The following is a 21,025-nucleotide window of genomic DNA, read 5'->3' on the forward strand; positions in this document are numbered from 1 at the left end:
AATCTGGTGAAATTAGGTTGTTGTATCTAGTCCCCCCCGCCCCTCTAATAATCTGGTGAAATTAGGTTGTTGTATGTAGCCCCCCACCCCTCTAATAATCTGGTGAAATTAGGTTGTTGTATCTAGTCCCCCCCGCCCCTCTAATAATCTGGTGAAATTAGGTTGTTGTATCTAGTCCCCCCCGCCCCTCTAATAATCTGGTGAAATTAGGTCGTTGTATCTAGCCCCCCCACCCCTCTAATAATCTGGTTAAATTAGGTTGTTGTATCTAGCCCCCCCCCCACCCCTCTAATAATCTGGTGAAATTAGGTTGTTGTATCTAGCCCCCCCCCCCACCCCTCTAATAATCTGGTGAAATTAGGTTGTTGTATCTAGCCCCCCCCCCCCACCCCTCTAATAATCTGGTTAAATTAGGTTGTTGTATCTAGCCCCCACCCCTCCAATAATCTGGTGAAATTAGGTTGTTGTATCTAGCCCCCCACCCCTCTAATAATCTGGTGAAATTAGGTTGTTGTATCTAGCCCCCCACCCCTCTAATAATCTGGTGAAATTAGGTTGTTGTATCTAGCCCCCCACCCCTCTAATAATCTGGTGAAATTAGGTTGTTGCATCTAGCCCCCCACCCCTCTAATAATCTGGTGAAATTAGGTTGTTGTATCTAGCCCCCCACCCCTCTAATAATCTGGTGAAATTAGGTTGTTGTATCTAATAATCTGGTGAAATTAGGTTGTATCTAGCCCCCCACCCCTCTAATAATCTGGTGAAATTAGGTTGTTGCATCTAGCCCCCCACCCCTCTAATAATCTGGTGAAATTAGGTTGTTGTATCTAGTCCCCCCCACCCCTCTAATAATCTGGTGAAATTAGGTTGTTGCATCTAGCCCCCCACCCCTCTAATAATCTGGTGAAATTAGGTTGTTGTATCTAGTCCCCCCCACCCCTCTAATAATCTGGTGAAATTAGGTTGTTGCATCTAGCCCCCACCCCTCTAATAATCTGGTGAAATTAGGTTGTTGCATCTAATAATCTGGTGAAATTAGGTTGTTGCATCATTCTTATTAGACCAATTGAAAAGGAATACGGGTTTTTCCTGTAACGACATGACTATTGATTTGTCTAAAGAGTCGGATAAAGACTAAAGACAAAATCCAATTAGTTGCGGTAATGCATTTTCCAATAATCAATAAAGACTTGTTAATGACTCCAGAGATCCTGTCCCAGCAGGTGAATTACGTTTTCTACGTCCTTCTGTGATTCGATGCAGAACTACGGGACCCACTACTTCACATGGGTAGTTCACCAGCAGTTGGCAAAGCATAAAGACGGGCAACTCTCAGGACCTCGCTCTCTCTCTCTGTCTCTCTCTCTGTCTCTCTCTCTGTCTCTCTCTCTGTCTCTCTCTCTGTCTCTCTCTCTGTCTCTCTCTCTGTCTCTCTCTCTGTCTCTCCTCTCTCTCTCTGTCTCTCTCTCTGTCTCTCTCTGTCTCTCTCTGTCTGTCTCTCTGTCTGTCTCTCTCTCTGTCTCTCTCTCTGTCTCTCTCTCTCTGTCTCTCTCTCTCTGTCTCTCTCTCTCTGTCTCTCTCTCTCTGTCTCTCTCTCTCTGTCTCTCTCTCTCTGTCTCTCTCTCTCTGTCTCTCTCTCTCTGTCTCTCTCTCTCTGTCTCTCTCTCTCTGTCTCTCTCTCTCTGTCTCTCTCTCTCTGTCTCTCTCTCTCTGTCTCTCTCTCTCTGTCTCTCTCTCTCTGTCTCTCTCTCTCTGTCTCTCTCTCTCTGTCTCTCTCTCTCTGTCTCTCTCTCTCTGTCTCTCTCTCTGTCGCTCTCTGTCGCTCTCGCTCTCTCTGTCGCTCTCGCTCTCTGTCGCTCTCGCTCTCTGTCGCTCTCTCTCTCTGTCGCTCTCTCTCTCTGTCGCTCTCTCTCTCTGTCGCTCTCTCTCTCGCTAAGTGAATTATAGAAACCCGTAACAAGGTTTCAGCCCTGTCCCTCTCCATATCATAACAGATGGGGCCGACCATTCATTCATAGATTACAAAACTGAATTTAGCCAGAAGCTGTGTTTTTTTTTCTTCAGTTGTCTGGTTTCTATCAATGGTGAAGGAGGCAGTTGAGGTGAAATCTCTAAGGGACTTTAGTACTAAGTTAACCTTCCCCCATTTTGATATTCTGTTTCACTCTGCTTAATTGATTTGATTCTAAGAAGGGGGCTGCTTTTTACCCAAGTCTTTTATTTGACTGAATTAGGACAGGGAACAGAAATGAAGTGACTTTCCCAAGTGTAGTGTGATGGCTGAGTTGGTTTCTCTCTCAACAGTGGTCCTTGGATTGGTTTCTCCTTCAAGCCAAGTTGACTATTACCCCCCCCCACCCCCACCCCCCCCCCCCCCCCCACAAGTGTGGAAATGAATTTGACACTTTTTTTTTAAAACACACTAATGTTGTAAGATATTATTCTGGGTCTGTTTTCCCTCCTAAAGTGTTCACGTCTCTCTGAAGTCCATGTAACTTCTGAAGATTTACATCCTGTTTTCTCACTGCTTTCATTTCTCAATATTTTATTTTTTCATCTATTTGTCTTAATTCTTTATAAGGTGTTATTATTCTGTCCCTTTTGTGTGTAGGTATTCTTTGTTTTTATTCAAGCCAAATTTGAGGTTGATGTAACATTATTATTTTTTTGTTCATATAAAGCAATGAAACGTTTACCAGATGTAGATTAAAAACATTACAATGGTGGAATTTATTATTCTGTGGAATTCAGCTGCCGTTGCATTGAAGCAAAAAAAACTGTTTTGAAATAATAAAATAATGAAAATAGAAAGTCTTGTTCTCCTGCTGTAATTGAAAATGTTTTCCCTCTGAGGGTCTGAAAGACCAAGGTAAGGAGCGTTAAACGGTGAGATGGGTTTCCCCTCAGTACGAGGAGTGGACTGGTAACCAAACAGACTGGTAACCGTGGTGTTGAGGGGGGAAAGCGATGATCCACTAGGTATTGGTGTGCGGCCTGGGCTCGGCTTGACCCTCTGACCTGTGACCTGTGAGGATTGACCTCAGGAGATGTCATGGAGTAGGGCACCGTCCTACTATAGTACTGTTCCCAAGAAGAGAGCCGCAGCACCCAAGGACCTGCTTTCAACAAAATGTACCATTTGCTTACTAGGACTGAGACGTCACTCAGGATAAGTGTCTGTTAATTGACTAAAATGTAGTTGTACTGTTAAAATGAAGAGTGCTTCGCCGTTGTAAATAAATAGCACTAGGTCTAGAACATTCTTTTTCATTATTTCACAATCTGTCCTGAACCATTTTAATGAAGACGCATTGCCAGAGGAATCTTTGAGATTATAGACTGCTTTTTAAATGTTATTTTACTACAGTAATCCTAATATAATCACATGTTATGGAGTTGTTGTGTTTTTTTGTTAGCTTTGCGATGGAGACAATCCTGAGAGTGACTGAACATCCCTTTTTTCCTGCACATAATCTGGAATGAAATAAAAACCTATTTCTTTTCCTGGCTGAGTACTGAGGACTTGATGGATTCTCTTCCCCCCCCCCCGTCCCCGTCCCCGTCCCTCGTTCAGTCCTTGATTACTCTGTTCGGTGCAGGTTTTCTATGAAACTTAATGCGATTTCTGAAACCCTTCAGAACGATGAGGAGGAGTAGAGAGACGGAAGATAAAGATGGTAATTATTCTATTTAAGAGCTACAATTTTTCTAATTTCCCCCGGCTGCTGCTTCAATATCCTGGAGATGATTTTGTTGGCTCGGTTAAATGATGTTACTAATTCATATGATTGCTTATAATGAGTCAGTCTTTTTTTTTTTTTTTTTTTTTGACTTCAGCTTAATATGAAATGGCATTCCATTTTAGTTATAGGGATAATCCCCCATTCAGAAGACGAGCTTAGAAATGAACGGCTGGGGCTGTAGTGTTGACTACAGTGAAAGGCTGGAGCTGTAGTGTTGACTACAGTGAAAGGCTGGAGCTGTAGTGTTGACTACAGTGAAAGGCTGGGGCTGTAGAGTTGACTACAGTGAAAGGCTGGAGCTGTAGTGTTGACTACAGTGAAAGGCTGGGGCTGTAGTGTTGACTACAGTGAAAGGCTGGGGCTGTAGAGTTGTGGTGTTGACTACAGTGAAAGGCTGGGGCTGTAGTGTTGACTACAGTGAAAGGCTGGAGCTGTAGTGTTGACTACAGTGAAAGGCTGGAGCTGTAGTGTTGACTACAGTGAAAGGCTGGGGCTGTAGTGTTGACTACAGTGAAAGGCTGGAGCTGTAGTGTTGACTACAGTGAAAGGCTGGGGCTGTAGTGTTGACTACAGTGAAAGGCTGGAGCTGTAGTGCTGACTACAGTGAAAGGCTGGGGCTGTAGTGTTGACTACAGTGAAAGGCTGGGGCTGTAGTGTTGACTACAGTGAAAGGCTGGGGCTGTAGTGTTGACTACAGTGAAAGGCTGGAGCTGTAGTGTTGACTACAGTGAAAGGCTGGAGCTGTAGTGTTGTGTTGACTACAGTGAAAGGCTGGAGCTGTAGTGTTGTGTTGACTACAGTGAAAGGCTGGAGCTGTAGTGTTGTGTTGACTACAGTGAAAGGCTGGGGCTGTAGTGTTGACTACAGTGAAAGGCTGGGGCTGTAGTGTTGACTACAGTGAAAGGCTGGGGCTGTAGTGTTGACTACAGTGAAAGGCTGGAGCTGTAGTGCTGACTACAGTGAAAGGCTGGAGCTGTAGTGTTGACTACAGTGAAAGGCTGGGGCTGTAGTGTTGACTACAGTGAAAGGCTTGGGCTGTAGTGTTTACTACAGTGAAAGGCTGGAGCTGTAGTGTTGACTACAGTGAAAGGCTGGAGCTGTAGTGTTGACTACAGTGAATTACCTCGCCACCTGTCATCTTTGGAGTTCCTTAAGTGGGCATTAGAGCCGTTACAGATTGCTGATGTATATCAGGATGTATATGCCACAGAAATAGAATGACTTTTAGGAATTCTTCTTCTATGGTGCGTAAGCTTATTCCTGTAGTTTATAAGGATCCCCATTAACCACTGAACATGCAGCAGCTACTCTTCCTGGGGTCCATTAACTACTGAACATGCAGCAGCTACTCTTCCTGGGGTCCATTAACTACTGAACATGCAGCAGCTACTCTTCCTGGGGTCCATTAACTACTGAATATACAGCAGCTACTCTTCCTGGGGTTCATTAACTACTGAATATACAGCAGCTACTCTTCCTGGGGTCCATTAACTACTGAATATACAGCAGCTACTCTTCCTGGGGTTCATTAACTACTGAACATGCAGCAGCTACTCTTCCTGGGGTTCATTAACTACTGAACATGCAGCAGCTACTCTTCCTGGGGTTCATTAACTACTGAACATGCAGCAGCTACTCTTCCTGGGGTCCATTAACTACTGAATATACAGCAGCTACTCTTCCTGGGGTCCATTAACTACTGAACATGCAGCAGCTACTCTTCCTGGGGTCCATTAACTACTGAACATACAGCAGCTACTCTTCCTGGGGTCCACACAAAACATAAAATACATGAAAAAGTACAGAACGGTTAAAGATAAGAACGACGTAAGATATTATAACATACAATTTAAAATATGGTATGATCATCAGCCTCCTGTCTATTTCAGGCCTCCTATTGTCCTCGAGCGTGTTGTCCCCTAGCGTGTTGTCCCCTAGCGTGTTGTCCTCTAGCGTGTTATCCCCTAGCGTGTTATCCCCTAGCGTGTTGTCCCCTAGCGTGTTATCCCCTAGCGTGTTGTCCCCGAGCGTGTTGTCCCCGAGCGTGTTGTCCCCGAGCGTGTTGTCCCCTAGCGTGTTGTCCCCTAGCCCTAGTTAAACACAGCTGTGGTTGTGTGTTCAGGGGTTTAGTTTCTAACCACAGACGTGTTGCAGACACTTTGTCTCTACATGAAACTGTTACATGACAACTAGACAGGGGGATAGTAGCTCTGCAGGGCTGTCTGTGTACGTTAACCCCACCACAGAAACCTCACGTTCACCTCTGAGTCCACAGATGACCGTCACTCAGCTGTGTCCCAAGTGGAACCCTACTCTATACAGGGAATAGGGCTCTGGTCAACAGTGTTCAATATAGGGAATAGGGCTCTGGTCAACAGTAGTGTTCTATATAGGGAATTGGGCTCTGGTCAACAGTGTTCAATATAGGGAATAGGGCTCTGGTCAACAGTAGTGTTCTATATAGGGAATAGGGCTCTGGTCAACAGTAGTGTTCTATATAGGGAATAGGGCTCTGGTCAACAGTAGTGTTCTATATAGGGAATAGGGCTCTGGTCAACAGTAGTGTTCTATATAGGGAATAGGGCTCTGGTCAACAGTAGTGCTCTATATAGGGAATAGGGCTCTGGTCAACAGTAGTGTTCTATATAGGGAATAGGGCTCTGGTCAACAGTAGTGTTCTATATAGGGAATAGGGCTCTGGTCAACAGTAGTGTTCTATATAGGGAATAGGGCTCTGGTCAACAGTAGTGCTCTATATAGGGAATAGGGCTCTGGTCAACAGTAGTGCTCTATATAGGGAATAGGGCCCTGGTCAACAGTAGTGCTCTATATAGGGAATAGGGCTCTGGTCAACAGTAGTGCTCTATATAGGGAATAGGGCTCTGGTCAACAGTAGTGTTCTATATAGGGAATAGGGCTCTGGTCAACAGTAGTGTTCTATATAGGGAATAGGGCTCTGGTCAACAGTAGTGTTCTATATAGGGAATAGGGCTCTGGTCAACAGTAGTGTTCTATATAGGGAATAGGGCTCTGGTCAACAGTAGTGTTCTATATAGGGAATAGGGCTCTGGTCAACAGTAGTGCTCTATATAGGGCTCTGGTCAACAGTAGTGCTCTATATAGGGAATAGGGCTCTGGTCAACAGTAGTGTTCTATATAGGGAATAGGGCTCTGGTCAACAGTAGTGCACTATATAGGGAATAGGGCTCTGGTCAACAGTAGTGCACTATATAGGGAATAGGGCTCTGGTCAACAGTAGTGCACTATATAGGGAATAGGGCTCTGGTCAACAGTAGTGCACTATATAGGGAATAGGGTGCCTTTTTGGCATGCAAACCCCAGCTACCATCTTTCAGGAAATGGTTTCTGATATAATACCCAAACTGACGACGCTATCTAATGTAATCACCGTGGAAACGGGGAAATCACACATCAGTAAATATTGATAATCTGACTAGAAATATATTTATTTTGGGCGTATAGAGATCCAATAACAGGAGAACCCTCTGATATACGTCTACTTTTTACATTTTACAAATAAATCTTATCATTCATATTCACATTTTATAGTAAATAATTCAAAAATCCTCTACGTGCGTTGGCCTGTCTTTCTTGACAGTTTGTGTTGTGGTAGCCGATATGCTCCTGGGCTTCGTACACTATGGACAGGAAGAAATATGTAGTTTATATTCCTCATTACATTATGAGGCTCGTTGAGGTTGATGTTGTTTATATTCCTCATTACATTATATACGAGGCTCATTGAGGTTGTTGTTTATATTCCTCATAACATTATATGAGGCTCATTGTTGTTGTTTATATTCCTCATTACATTGTATATGAGGCTCATTGTTGTTGTTTATATTCCACATTACATTATATATGAGGCTCGTTGAGGTTGTTGTTTATATTCCTCATAACATTATATACAGTGGGGGGAAAAAGTATTTGATCCCCTGCTGGTTTTGTACGTTTGCCCACTTACAGGGATTAAAATTATCCGTCTATAATTTTAATGGTAGGTTTATATTAACAGTGAGAGACAGAATAACGTCAAAAATGTTATTACATGATTTGCATTTTAATGAGGGAAATAAGTATTTGACCCCCTATCAATCAGAAAGATTTCTGGCTCCCAGGTATGAATACACTGACTAAATGACACTGTGAATACACTGACTAAATGACACAGTTATTAATGTGAATACACTGACTAAATGACACACTGACTAAATGACACACTGACTAAATGACACACTGACTAAATGACACACTGACTAAATGACACACTGACTAAATGACACACTGACTAAATGACACACTGACTAAATGACACACTGACTAAATGACACAGTTGTAGAAAAATAAGGAAGTGAGGATGGAGTGTTGGCGACCTGCCCTGTCGACTACATCGTGACACAGCTTGTAGTTACGTTAGAAGCCTTGTAGTTACGTTAGAAGCCTTGTAGTTACGCTAGAAGCCTTGTAGCTACGTTAGAAGCCTTGTAGTTAACGTTAGAAGCCTTGTAGTTACGCTAGAAGCCTTGTAGTTACGCTAGAAGCCTTGTAGTTACCGCTAGAAGCCTTGTAGTTACGTTAGAAGCCTTGTAGTTACGGTACAAGCCTTGTAGTTACCGTTAGAAGCCTTGTAGTTACATTAGAAGCCTTGTAGTTACCGTTAGAAGCCTTGTAGTTACCGTTAGAAGCCTTGTAGTTACATTAGAAGCTAATCAGCCGTTCAAGGCTCACAGAGTCACAGCCATCCATCTCTATACAGGCAGGACAGGGCTATAGGCTCGTAGATCCTTCTCAAGACCTGTATTTTAGAGGCTGTCAATGAACAGTACGGTAGTAGATGTACATTCATTCGGCTCTCATCTAGCCGTGATGCCGTCCATCACTGATCAGTTGGCTCTCATCTAGCCGTGATGCCGTCCGTCACTGATCAGTTGGCTCTCATCTAGCTGTGATGCCGTCCGTCCATCACTGATCAGTTGGCTCTCATCTAGCCGTGATGCCGTCCATCACTGATCAGAAGGCTCTCATCTAGCCGTGATGCCGTCCATCACTGATCAGTTGGCTCTCATCTAGCCGTGATGCCGTCCATCACTGATCAGTTGGCTCTCATCTAGCCGTGATGCCGTCCATCACTGATCAGTTGGCTCTCATCTAGCCGTGATGCCGTCCATCACTGATCAGTTGGCTCTCATCTAGCCGTGATGCCGTCTGTCCATCACTGATCAGTTGGCTCTCATCTAGCCGTGATGCCGTCTGTCCATCACTGATCAGAAGGCTCTCATCTAGCCGTGATGCCGTCCATCACTGATCAGTTGGCTCTCATCTAGCCGTGATGCCGTCCATCACTGATCAGTTGGCTCTCATCTAGCCGTGATGCCGTCCATCACTGATCAGTTGGCTCTCATCTAGCCGTGATGCCGTCCATCACTGATCAGTTGGCTCTCATCTAGCCGTGATGCCGTCCGTCCATCACTGAACAGTTGGCTCTCATCTAGCCGTGATGCCGTCCGTCCATCACTGAACAGTTGGCTCTCATCTAGCCGTGATGCCGTCCGTCCATCACTGATCAGTTGGCTCTCATCTAGCCGTGATGCCGTCCATCACTGATCAGAAGGCTCTCATCTAGCCGTGATGCCGTCCATCACTGATCAGTTGGCTCTCATCTAGCCGTGATGCCGTCTGTCCATCACTGATCAGTTGGCTCTCATCTAGCCGTGATGCCGTCCATCACTGATCAGAAGGCTCTCATCTAGCCGTGATGCCGTCCATCACTGATCAGTTGGCTCTCATCTAGCCGTGATGCCGTCCATCACTGATCAGTTGGCTCTCATCTAGCCGTGATGCCGTCCATCACTGATCAGTTGGCTCTCATCTAGCCGTGATGCCGTCCATCACTGATCAGTTGGCTCTCATCTAGCCGTGATGCCGTCCATCACTGATCAGTTGGCTCTCATCTAGCCGTGATGCCGTCCATCACTGATCAGTTGGCTCTCATCTAGCCGTGATGCCGTCCATCACTGATCAGTTGGCTCTCATCTAGCCGTGATGCCGTCCATCACTGATCAGTTGGCTCTCATCTAGCCGTGATGCCGTCCATCACTGATCAGTTGGCTCTCATCTAGCCGTGATGCCGTCCATCACTGATCAGTTGGCTCTCATCTAGCCGTGATGCCGTCCATCACTGATGAGTTGGCTCTCATCTAGCCGTGATGCCGTCCATCACTGATCAGTTGGCTCTCATCTAGCCGTGATGCCGTCCATCACTGATCAGTTGGCTCTCATCTAGCCGTGATGCCGTCCATCACTGATCAGTTGGCTCTCATCTAGCCGTGATGCCGTCCATCACTGATCAGTTGGCTCTAATCTAGCCGTGATGCCGTCCATCACTGATCAGTTGGCTCTCATCTAGCCGTGATGCCGTCCATCACTGATCAGTTGGCTCTCATCTAGCCGTGATGCCGTCCATCACTGATCAGTTGGCTCTCATCTAGCCGTGATGCCGTCCGTCCATCACTGATCAGTTGGCTCTCATCTAGCCGTGATGCCGTCCGTCCATCACTGATCAGTTGGCTCTCATCTAGCCGTGATGCCGTCCGTCCATCACTGATCAGTTGGCTCTCATCTAGCCGTGATGCCGTCCATCACTGATCAGTTGGCTCTCATCTAGCCGTGATGCCGTCCATCACTGATCAGTTGGCTCTCATCTAGCCGTGATGCCGTCCATCACTGATCAGTTGGCTCTCATCTAGCCGTGATGCCGTCCGTCCATCACTGAACAGTTGGCTCTCATCTAGCCGTGATGCCGTCCGTCCATCACTGAACAGTTGGCTCTCATCTAGCCGTGATGCCGTCCGTCCATCACTGATCAGTTGGCTCTCATCTAGCCGTGATGCCGTCCATCACTGATCAGAAGGCTCTCATCTAGCCGTGATGCCGTCCATCACTGATCAGTTGGCTCTCATCTAGCCGTGATGCCGTCTGTCCATCACTGATCAGTTGGCTCTCATCTAGCCGTGATGCCGTCCATCACTGATCAGAAGGCTCTCATCTAGCCGTGATGCCGTCCATCACTGATCAGTTGGCTCTCATCTAGCCGTGATGCCGTCCATCACTGATCAGTTGGCTCTCATCTAGCCGTGATGCCGTCCATCACTGATCAGTTGGCTCTCATCTAGCCGTGATGCCGTCCATCACTGATCAGTTGGCTCTCATCTAGCCGTGATGCCGTCCATCACTGATCAGTTGGCTCTCATCTAGCCGTGATGCCGTCCATCACTGATCAGTTGGCTCTCATCTAGCCGTGATGCCGTCCATCACTGATCAGTTGGCTCTCATCTAGCCGTGATGCCGTCCATCACTGATGAGTTGGCTCTCATCTAGCCGTGATGCCGTCCATCACTGATCAGTTGGCTCTCATCTAGCCGTGATGCCGTCCATCACTGATCAGTTGGCTCTCATCTAGCCGTGATGCCGTCCATCACTGATCAGTTGGCTCTCATCTAGCCGTGATGCCGTCCATCACTGATCAGTTGGCTCTAATCTAGCCGTGATGCCGTCCATCACTGATCAGTTGGCTCTCATCTAGCCGTGATGCCGTCCATCACTGATCAGTTGGCTCTCATCTAGCCGTGATGCCGTCCATCACTGATCAGTTGGCTCTCATCTAGCCGTGATGCCGTCCGTCCATCACTGATCAGTTGGCTCTCATCTAGCCGTGATGCCGTCCGTCCATCACTGATCAGTTGGCTCTCATCTAGCCGTGATGCCGTCCGTCCATCACTGATCAGTTGGCTCTCATCTAGCCGTGATGCCGTCCATCACTGATCAGTTGGCTCTCATCTAGCCGTGATGCCGTCCATCACTGATCAGTTGGCTCTCATCTAGCCGTGATGCCGTCCATCACTGATCAGAAGGCTCTCATCTAGCTGTGATGCCGTCCGTCCATCACGGATCAGTTGGCTCTCATTTTGCCGTGATGCCGTCCATCACTGATCAGTTGGCTCTCATCTAGCCGTGATGCCGTCCATCACGGATCAGTTGGCTCTCATCTAGCCGTGATGTCGTCCATCACTGATCAGTTGGCCCTCATCTAGCCGTGATGCCGTCCGTCCATCACGGATCAGTTGGCTCTCATCTAGCCGTGATGCCGTCCATCACTGATCAGAAGGCTCTCATCTAGCCGTGATGCCGTCCATCACTGATCAGAAGGCTCTCATCTAGCTGTGATGCCGTCCATCACTGATCAGAAGGCTCTCATCTAGCCGTGATGCCGTCCATCACTGATCAGTTGGCTCTCATCTAGCCGTGATGCCATCCATCACTGATCAGTTGGCTCTCATCTAGCCGTGATGCCATCCATCACTGATCAATTGGCTCTCATCTAGCCGTGATGCCGTCCGTCCATCACTGATCAGTTGGCTCTCATCTAGCCGTGATGCCGTCCATCACTGATCAGTTGGCTCTCATCTAGCTGTGATGCCGTCCATCACTGATCAGTTGGCTCTCATCTAGCTGTGATGCCGTCCATCACTGATCAGTTGGCTCTCATCTAGCCGTGATGCCGTCGATGTCGTCACTGATCCATTGCTGTGCAGGAGGAGCTCGGCGCCCTGTAGGCCAGTGGACAGAGACGTGACCTTATTATTTCCCCACCAACATAACCACTTGGCCTATTAGGAAGTCCACTATCAAACTCAGCTGTTTTTCCTTTAAGCTTAACCTGCATGTCACAGTTCAGGAACTACGGTTGTTTTAGGTTGTTAGTCCACCACCCACTTTCAGGGGGACAACTATTCCTTATCATAGAAAATAGTATTTATTATGGTCAGAAAGGTTACCTCCTGGGAAAGCTGCTGGACATCTCTCCACTCAGTTAGGACTGGCTGCCTGTCATACTGAATGTCTATTAGGGAGGGAGGGGGGACAGTGTAATGAACATCTCTCCTCCCAGTTAGGACTGGCTGTCTGTCATACTGAATGTCTATTAGGGAGGGAGGGGGGACAGTGTAATGAACATCACTCAGTTAGGACTGGCTGCCTGTCATACTGAATGTCTATTAGGGAGGGGGGGGGGGACAGTGTAATGAACATCTCTCCACTCTGTTAGGACTGGCTGCCTGTCATACTGAATGTCTATTAGGGAGGGGGGGGGGACAGTGTAATGAACATCACTCAGTTAGGACTGGCTGCCTGTCATACTGAATGTCTATTAGGGAGGGAGGGGGGACAGTGTAATGAACATCTCTCCTCTGTTAGGACTGGCTGCCTGTCATACTGAATGTCTATTAGGGAGGGGGGGCCAGTGTAATGAACATCTCTCCTCAGTTAGGACTGGCTGTCTGTCATACTGAATGTCTATTAGGGAGGGGGGGGGACAGTGTAATGAACATCTCTCCACTCAGTTAGGACTGGCTGCCTGTCATACTGAATGTCTATTAGGGAGGGGGGGCCAGTGTAATGAACATCTCTCCTCTCAGTTAGGACTGGCTGTCTGTCATACTGAATGTCTATTAGGGAGGGGGGGGGGACAGTGTAATGAACATCTCTCCACTCAGTTAGGACTGGCTGTCTGTCATACTGAATGTCTATTAGGGAGGGAGGGGGGGACAGTGTAATGAACATCTCTCCTCTCTGTTAGGACTGGCTGTCTGTCATACTGAATGTCTATTAGGGAGGGGGGGGGGGACAGTGTAATGAACATCTCTCCTCCCAGTTAGGACTGGCTGCCTGTCATACTGAATGTCTATTAGGGAGGGGGGGCCAGTGTAATGAACATCACTCAGTTAGGACTGGCTGCCTGTCATACTGAATGTCTATTAGGGAGGGGGGGGGGGGACAGTGTAATGAACATCTCTCCACTCTGTTAGGACTGGCTGCCTGTCATACTGAATGTCTATTAGGGAGGGGGGGGACAGTGTAATGAACATCTCTCCACTCAGTTAGGACTGGCTGCCTGTCATACTGAATGTCTATTAGGGAGGGAGGGGGGGACAGTGTAATGAACATCTCTCCTCCCAGTTAGGACTGGCTGCCTGTCATACTGAATGTCTATTAGGGAGGGGGGGGGGGGACAGTGTAATGAACATCACTCAGTTAGGACTGGCTGCCTGTCATACTGAATGTCTATTAGGGAGGGAGGGGGGGACAGTGTAATGAACATCTCTCCACTCAGTTAGGACTGGCTGCCTGTCATACTGAATGTCTATTAGGGAGGGAGGGGGGGGACAGTGTAATGAACATCTCTCCTCCCAGTTAGGACCGGCTGCCTGTCATACTGAATGTCTATTAGGGAGACGGGGCCAGTCCGTGCAATGTGTTTGTAGCCCGGGGAAGTCGAGGCTATAGAGGACGTAAGGTTAAAGAGCGTAGACAAAACGCTCACTGTTAGCTCACTAACGTCAGGAAATAAACCAGCCGCTCTAATGACCGATAATAACTTTATATTTTTCTTCCCCACTGTGACCTTGAAGTGTAATGCAACTACAAAGTATCTAAGGAAAGAAATATATATTATTTTACTGGGGAGACATTATAGAGCTGGTGGTATCTGTGAACTTTGAGTGACAATGTTAAAATCACTTTCGACTTTGACAATCAGCTTGGAGGAAATCCCCCCCAAAAAAGGTTGTCCTTTCTACGAATCCCATGACAGCTCTGTACAGTGAGAGAGAAACCACTTCCTAAACGTCCTACAGGGGTGAAACCACTTCCTAAACTTCCTACAGGGGTGAAACCACTCGTCATATAAGCCCTGCAGGTCTCTCTAACAGACATGTTCCACCCAGAGCCACCTGTCAGGTAGGGTTCATGAGAACCAGAGGCGATTCCTGCTACTCTCCTGCGCTTGACAAAACAAATCCAATTGATAAAAACAGTGGAGTCAGTTGCATTGCGTTGGTGATTTTGCGGTCGGCCTTTGAGTGACAGGCCGTTTTCTATATACTGTCACCCAAAGATGCATGGTGAGGGGAGATCACTCCACCAGCACGGGGGGACTTTCTGTGTAAATCAGCTACTTGTTATCCCCATTTAAACCCAAATCAGATTTCCAGGTCGGAGTCTTTCAGGGCAAAACCTCTTTGCATTGTGGTCTACGGCGATGACACTATGAAACTTCAGTTCAGAGTTTGTTTAATGAGATCATGACCACAGGGCAAGGGCTACTGCTTGTCCTCCCTGCTATTAGCGTTCACGGTAAGCTTAGCTGAACTAATGGACCACAACTTTGAGGCTCAGATTTCACCCCTCCACAGCACCTCTCTGAGTGACTGCAGCTGCAGGCCAGATTACAACCTAAACCTATATCTATCCATTACAGCTTGACTTTAGAAACAGTTTTTTGGGGGCCAAATCCCCTTAAGAATATACTATTTAACCTCTTACATCTAGATGTTCCGCTAGCGGAACACCTGCTCCAATATCCAATGATGGGTGTGGCGCGAAATACAAATTCCTCTAAAATCCGAAAACTTTCATTTTTCAAACATATGACTATTTTACAGCATTTTAAAGACAAGACTCTCGTTAATCTAACCACACTGTCCGATTTCAAAAAGGCTTTACAGCGAAAGCAAAACATTAGATTGTCAGCAGAGTACCCAGCCAGAAATAATCAGACACCCATTTTTCAAGCTAGCATATAATGTCACAAAAACCCAGAAGACAGCTAAATGCAGCACTAACCTTTGATGATCTTCATCAGATGACAACCCTAGGACATTATGTTATACAATGCATGCATGTTTTGTTCAATCAAGTTCATATTTATATCAAAAACCAGTTTTTTTACATTAGCATGTGACGTTCAGAACTAGCATACCCCCGCAAACCTCCGGTGAATTTACTAAATTACTCACGATAAACGTTCACAAAAAACATAATTATTTTAAGAATTATAGATACAGAACTCCTCTATGCACTCGATATGTCCGATTTTAAAATAGCTTTTCGGTGAAAGCACATTTTACAATATTCTCAGTAGATAGCCCGGTATCACAGGGCTAGCTATTTAGAGACCCACCAAGTTTAGCACTCACCAAAATCAGATTTACTATTAGAAAAGTTTGATTACCTTTGATGTTCTTCGTCAGAATGCACTCCCAGGACTTCTACTTCAATAACAAATGTAGGTTTGGTCCAAAATAATCCATAGTTATGTTCCATCAGCGACGTTTTGTTCGTGCGTTCTAGACACTATCCCAATGGTAAATAAGGGTCGTGCGCATGGCGCATAACGTGACAAAAGATTTCTAAATATTTCATTACCGTACTTCGAAGCATGTCAACCGCTGTTTAAAATCAATTTTTATGCCATTTTTCTCGTAAAAAAGCGATAATATTCCGTCCGGGAATCTGCAATTAGGTAAACAGCCGAAAGAAAATACATCACGGGGTCGACTCGGGCACGCGCCTAAGCCTTTTGTCTGCTGATAGACCACTTAGCAAAAGCGCTCGTGTGTTTCAGCCAGGGCTTTGAATTACGTCATTCAGCTTTTTCCCGGGCTCTGAGGGCCCATGGAAGCCGTAGGAAGTGTCACGTAACAGCAGAGATCCTTTGTAATGGATAGAGAGAATCAACAAGGGGAAGAAATGGTCAGACAGGGTACTTCCTGAACAGAATCTTCTCATGTTTTGGCCTGCCAAATGAGTTCTGTTATACTCACAGACACCATTCAAACAGTTTTAGAAACTTTGGAGTGTTTTCCATCCAAAGCTAATAATTATATGCATATTCTAGTTTCTGGGCAGGAGTAATAATCAGATTAAATCGGGTACATTTTTTATCCAGCCGTGAAAATACTGCCCCCTATCCATAACAGGTTTTAACAGCAATGCGTTCACTGGTATTAACTCTGTTACGTTTCAGTCGGTGTCACATTGTGGCTGTTGTAGAAGGGGAGGAAAAAATATATCCACATGACAAGGGAGGGATGATGGAAGTGCTAAAAACAGAGGTATTGAACTCTGACCCTACAAGGTCTGGGCTACTTCTGGTTTCCTGTGTTTTACCGGATCATTAATATCACCCCACCTGGTGTCCCAGGTCTAAATCAGTCCCTGATCATTAATATCACCCCACCTGGTGTCCCAGGTCTAAATCAGGCCCTGATCATTAATATCACCCACCTGGTGTCCCAGGTGTAAATCAGGCCCTGATTATTAATATCACCCTACCTGGTGTCCCAGGTCTAAATCAGGCCCTGATCATTAATATCACCCCACCTGGTATCCCAGGTCTAAATCAGGCCCTGATCATTAATATCACCAAATCAGGCCCTGATCATTAATATCACCCACCTGGTGTCCCAGGTCTAAATCAGGCCCTGATCATTAATATCACCCCACCTGGTGTCCCAGGTCTAAATCAGGCCCTGATCATTAATATCACCCCACCTGGTGTCCCAGGTCTAAATCAGGCCCTGATCATTAATATCACCCCACCTTGTGTCCCAGGTCTAAATCAGGCCCTGATCATTAATATCACCCCACCTGGTGTCCCAGGTCTAAATCAGGCCCTGATCATTAATATCACCCCACCTGGTGTCCCAGGTCTAAATCAGGCCCTGATCAGAGGGGAACAATGGAGAGAAAAAAAGCAGTGGAACTGGCTTCGAGGTCCAGACTTGAGTTTGAGGGTACTCAGATATTGGCACATGAGAATGAACAGTCAATGAATGGCATCAGTCCCTACAACATACCCTGTGGCACTGGCCACCATTACATTATTACTAAAACCACAGATCAATGTGAATACGACGACCATTTCCGTCCATCTTTCAGGCAATGTTAGTGTGCTTTTCATTCATTCCCCTAAATTCTGTTACATAAAAGAGTTAAAGTAATGGAAAATGTGTTCTGGTTTTTCTCAAGAGTTTTTCTTTTTGGAGTTTTTAATTCTGTGGATCTATTCTCCAGCGCATTCTTGTGGCGTTTGAGTCAAGGCAGTATGACATCATGGTATCTTTCAGGAAGCAGCCTCCCGAGTGACTCAGCGGTCTAAGGTACTGCGTCGCACTACAGACCCCGGGTTCGATCCCCAGGGCTGTGTCGCAGCCTGGCCCGCTACCGGGAGACCCATGAGGCGGAGCACATTTGGCCCGGCGTCGTCCTGGCTCTTCAGTGACAGTACCGTCACCTTAAGTACTGTCTCGGAGCAGTCATCACACTGTTGTATAGCCTATAGAGTCTATTGAGCCACCACATGGCAGTTACTGTAGCAACGACCACAGTCAAGCTGTTATGGTGGCTACTTTGAAGAATCTCAAATATAAAATATATTTTGATTTGTTTAACACTTTTTTGGTTTCTACATGATTCCATATGTGTTATTTCGTAGTTTTGATGTCTTCACTATTATTCTACAATGTAGAAAATAGTAAAAATAAAGAAAACCCTTGAATCAGTAGGTGTGTCCAAACTATTCCAAATATATAAATATAATAATAATAAATATTAAATATATATAATAAATATAATATGTGTCCAAATGTATTCCTTACAATGATGTGTATGATTCATTATGAGGGAGCTGTACACTAATACCTACAGGACAGGACCACTGATACCTACAGGACAGGACCACTAACACCTACAGGACAGGACCACTAATACCTACAGGACAGGACCACTGATACCTACAGGACAGGACCACTGATACCTACAGGACAGGACCACTAACACCTACAGGACAGGACCACTGATACCTACAGGACAGGACCACTAACACCTACAGGACAGGACCACTAACACCTACAGGACAGGACCACTAACACCTACAGGACCACTAATACCTACAGGACAGGATCCCTGACACCTACAGGACAGGATCACTAACACTTACAGGACCACTAATAACTACAGGACAGGATCACTAATACCTACAGGACAGGACCACTAATACCTACAGGACCACTAACACCTACAGGACCACTAACACCTACAGGACCACTAATACCTACAGGACCACTAATACCTACAGGACAGGATCCCTGACACCTACAGGACAGGATCACTAACACCTACAGGACAGGATCACTAACACCTACAGGACCACTAATACCTACAGGACAGGACCACTAATACCTACAGGACAGGATCACTAACACTTACAGAACCACTAATACCTACAGGACAGGACCACTAATACCTACAGGACAGGACCACTAATACCTACAGGACAGGACCACTAACACCTACAGGACAGGACTACTAATACCTACAGGACCACTAATACCTACAGAACCACTAATACCTACAGAACCACTAATACCTACAGGACAGGATCCCTGATACCTACAGGACAGGATCACTAATATCTACAGGACAGGACCACTGATACCTACAGGACAGGACCACTAATACCTACAGGACAGGACCACTAATACCTACAGGACAGGACCACTAATACCTACAGGACAGGACCACTAATATCTACAGGACAGGATCCCTGATACCTACCACTTCAGAGCTATACCTCTTTGGAAGAGACCATCATTTGTTGTGTGTACATTGTCCTCACTGATCTAAGGTTGAAGGCATTGTGTTCTGTAGCTCAGACCTATAAGGTTTTGATGCTTGCTTCCCATTCTGTTTTTTTTTTTTAAACTCGACAACTACCTTAACTCAACACCATGTGCTGTTGAGCAACAATCTAGGTTACAAATATGTATAACTGTCTCATGAAATCTAGGGTAGGTTGTTTGTTGTTGTTATTGACAAAGTGCATTATGTCCTGAATAATTACGCTAACTGTGAGTGCATTACTATGGCTGGGTTTAGAGATAAAAAAATCAAATGACAGATACAAGAGGTACTTCATAAACAGTACTTTTGATTATTGGACGTGATTAACATTAACGTCACAAGTCAACGAAGCGGAACAAATGTTGTCCACTGCTTTCCTCTGTCAGTAACAGCCTATTTAGAGGTCGCACCGAACCCAGACAGACATATAGCAGTAACAGCCTATTTAGAGGTCGCACCGAACCCAGACAGATATATAGTAGTAAACTAATGTGAATATCCCAAAGCGTAATGCGTTTATCCTAGTCACAATGGCTTGGTGTTTTAGAGCGGCACTGCATTCATCCACCCAATTCTCTGGTCCATTTAAAAGCCTTAGCCAGGACCTAATTCATCATTATCCACACGTTATGTTATTAGTGTATTATTGATGGAGCCTGGCCTTGGGCCAGTCCAGCCAGTCCATTTATTAGCTGATGGTGTGATGACAGACCAGACCACAGCAGCACGGTGGAATGGATGGAAGGTTGATTTGACATTCTAGAACCACGCCAGCAGCGTTCTAGTTCCATCAATTCTATACCGAGTGTACAAAACATTAAGAACACCTGCTCTTTCAATGACAGACTGACCAGGAGAATCCAGGTGAAAGATATGATCCCTTATAGATGTCACTTGTTAAATCCACTTCAATCAGTGTAGAAGAAGGGGAGGAGACAAATTAAATAAGGAATTGAGGCTGTTCTGAGTGCAAAAGGGGGGAAGCAACTCAATATTAGGAAGGTGTTCTTAATATTTTGTACACTCAGTGTAACCTGGCAGGAATGAAATGTGGAGAGCCAAGCTATAGGCTTCTGTAGCCATGCCGAAATGACAGTACAGCACCAAACCTACCGAGTCGATTTGTGATTTCTAGAATGTTCTCATTATACGTCCGGACTTTTCACTTTATTTTTTAAATAATTTATATTGTGTTAAATATTAGCCACTATCGGTATCCACCATCAGTTATACCACCATACATTAATAACTGTCCCTTTACTGTCAGTTATACCCACATACATTAATAACTGTCCCTTTACTGTCAATTATACCCACCATACATTAATAACTGTCACTTTACTGTCAGTTATACCCACATACATTAATAACTGTCCCTTTACTGTCAGTTATACCCACACACATTAATAACTGTCCCTTTACTGTCAGTTATACCCACATACATTAATAACTGTCAGTTATACCCACATACATTAATAACTGTCACTTTACTGTCAGTTATACCCACACACATTAATAACTGTCCCTTTACTGTCAGTTATACCCACATACATTAATAACTGTCAGTTATACCCACATACATTAATAACTGTCACTTTACTGTCAGTTATACCCACATACATTAATAACTGTCACTTTACTGTCAGTTATACCCACATACATTAATTACTGTCACTTTACTGTCAGTTTCCTTACATTTTGTATCATTCCATGACATAGTTAGTTTACCTTTCTTTCATCTG

General features: G+C 45.4%; 1 long non-coding RNA gene across 1 annotated transcript; it reads left to right on the forward strand.

Moving 5' to 3' along the window:
• Positions 1-400: 400 nt before the first annotated feature.
• Positions 401-781, forward strand: LOC115190125 (uncharacterized). Its single transcript, XR_003877114.1, has 2 exons — positions 401-726; positions 771-781. It is a non-coding gene; the product is annotated as an uncharacterized LOC115190125 (long non-coding RNA).
• Positions 782-21,025: the final 20,244 nt, after the last annotated feature.

This window comes from Salmo trutta, unplaced genomic scaffold, assembly GCF_901001165.1.
Source record: "Salmo trutta unplaced genomic scaffold, fSalTru1.1, whole genome shotgun sequence".
Classification (NCBI taxonomy): domain Eukaryota; kingdom Metazoa; phylum Chordata; class Actinopteri; order Salmoniformes; family Salmonidae; genus Salmo; species Salmo trutta.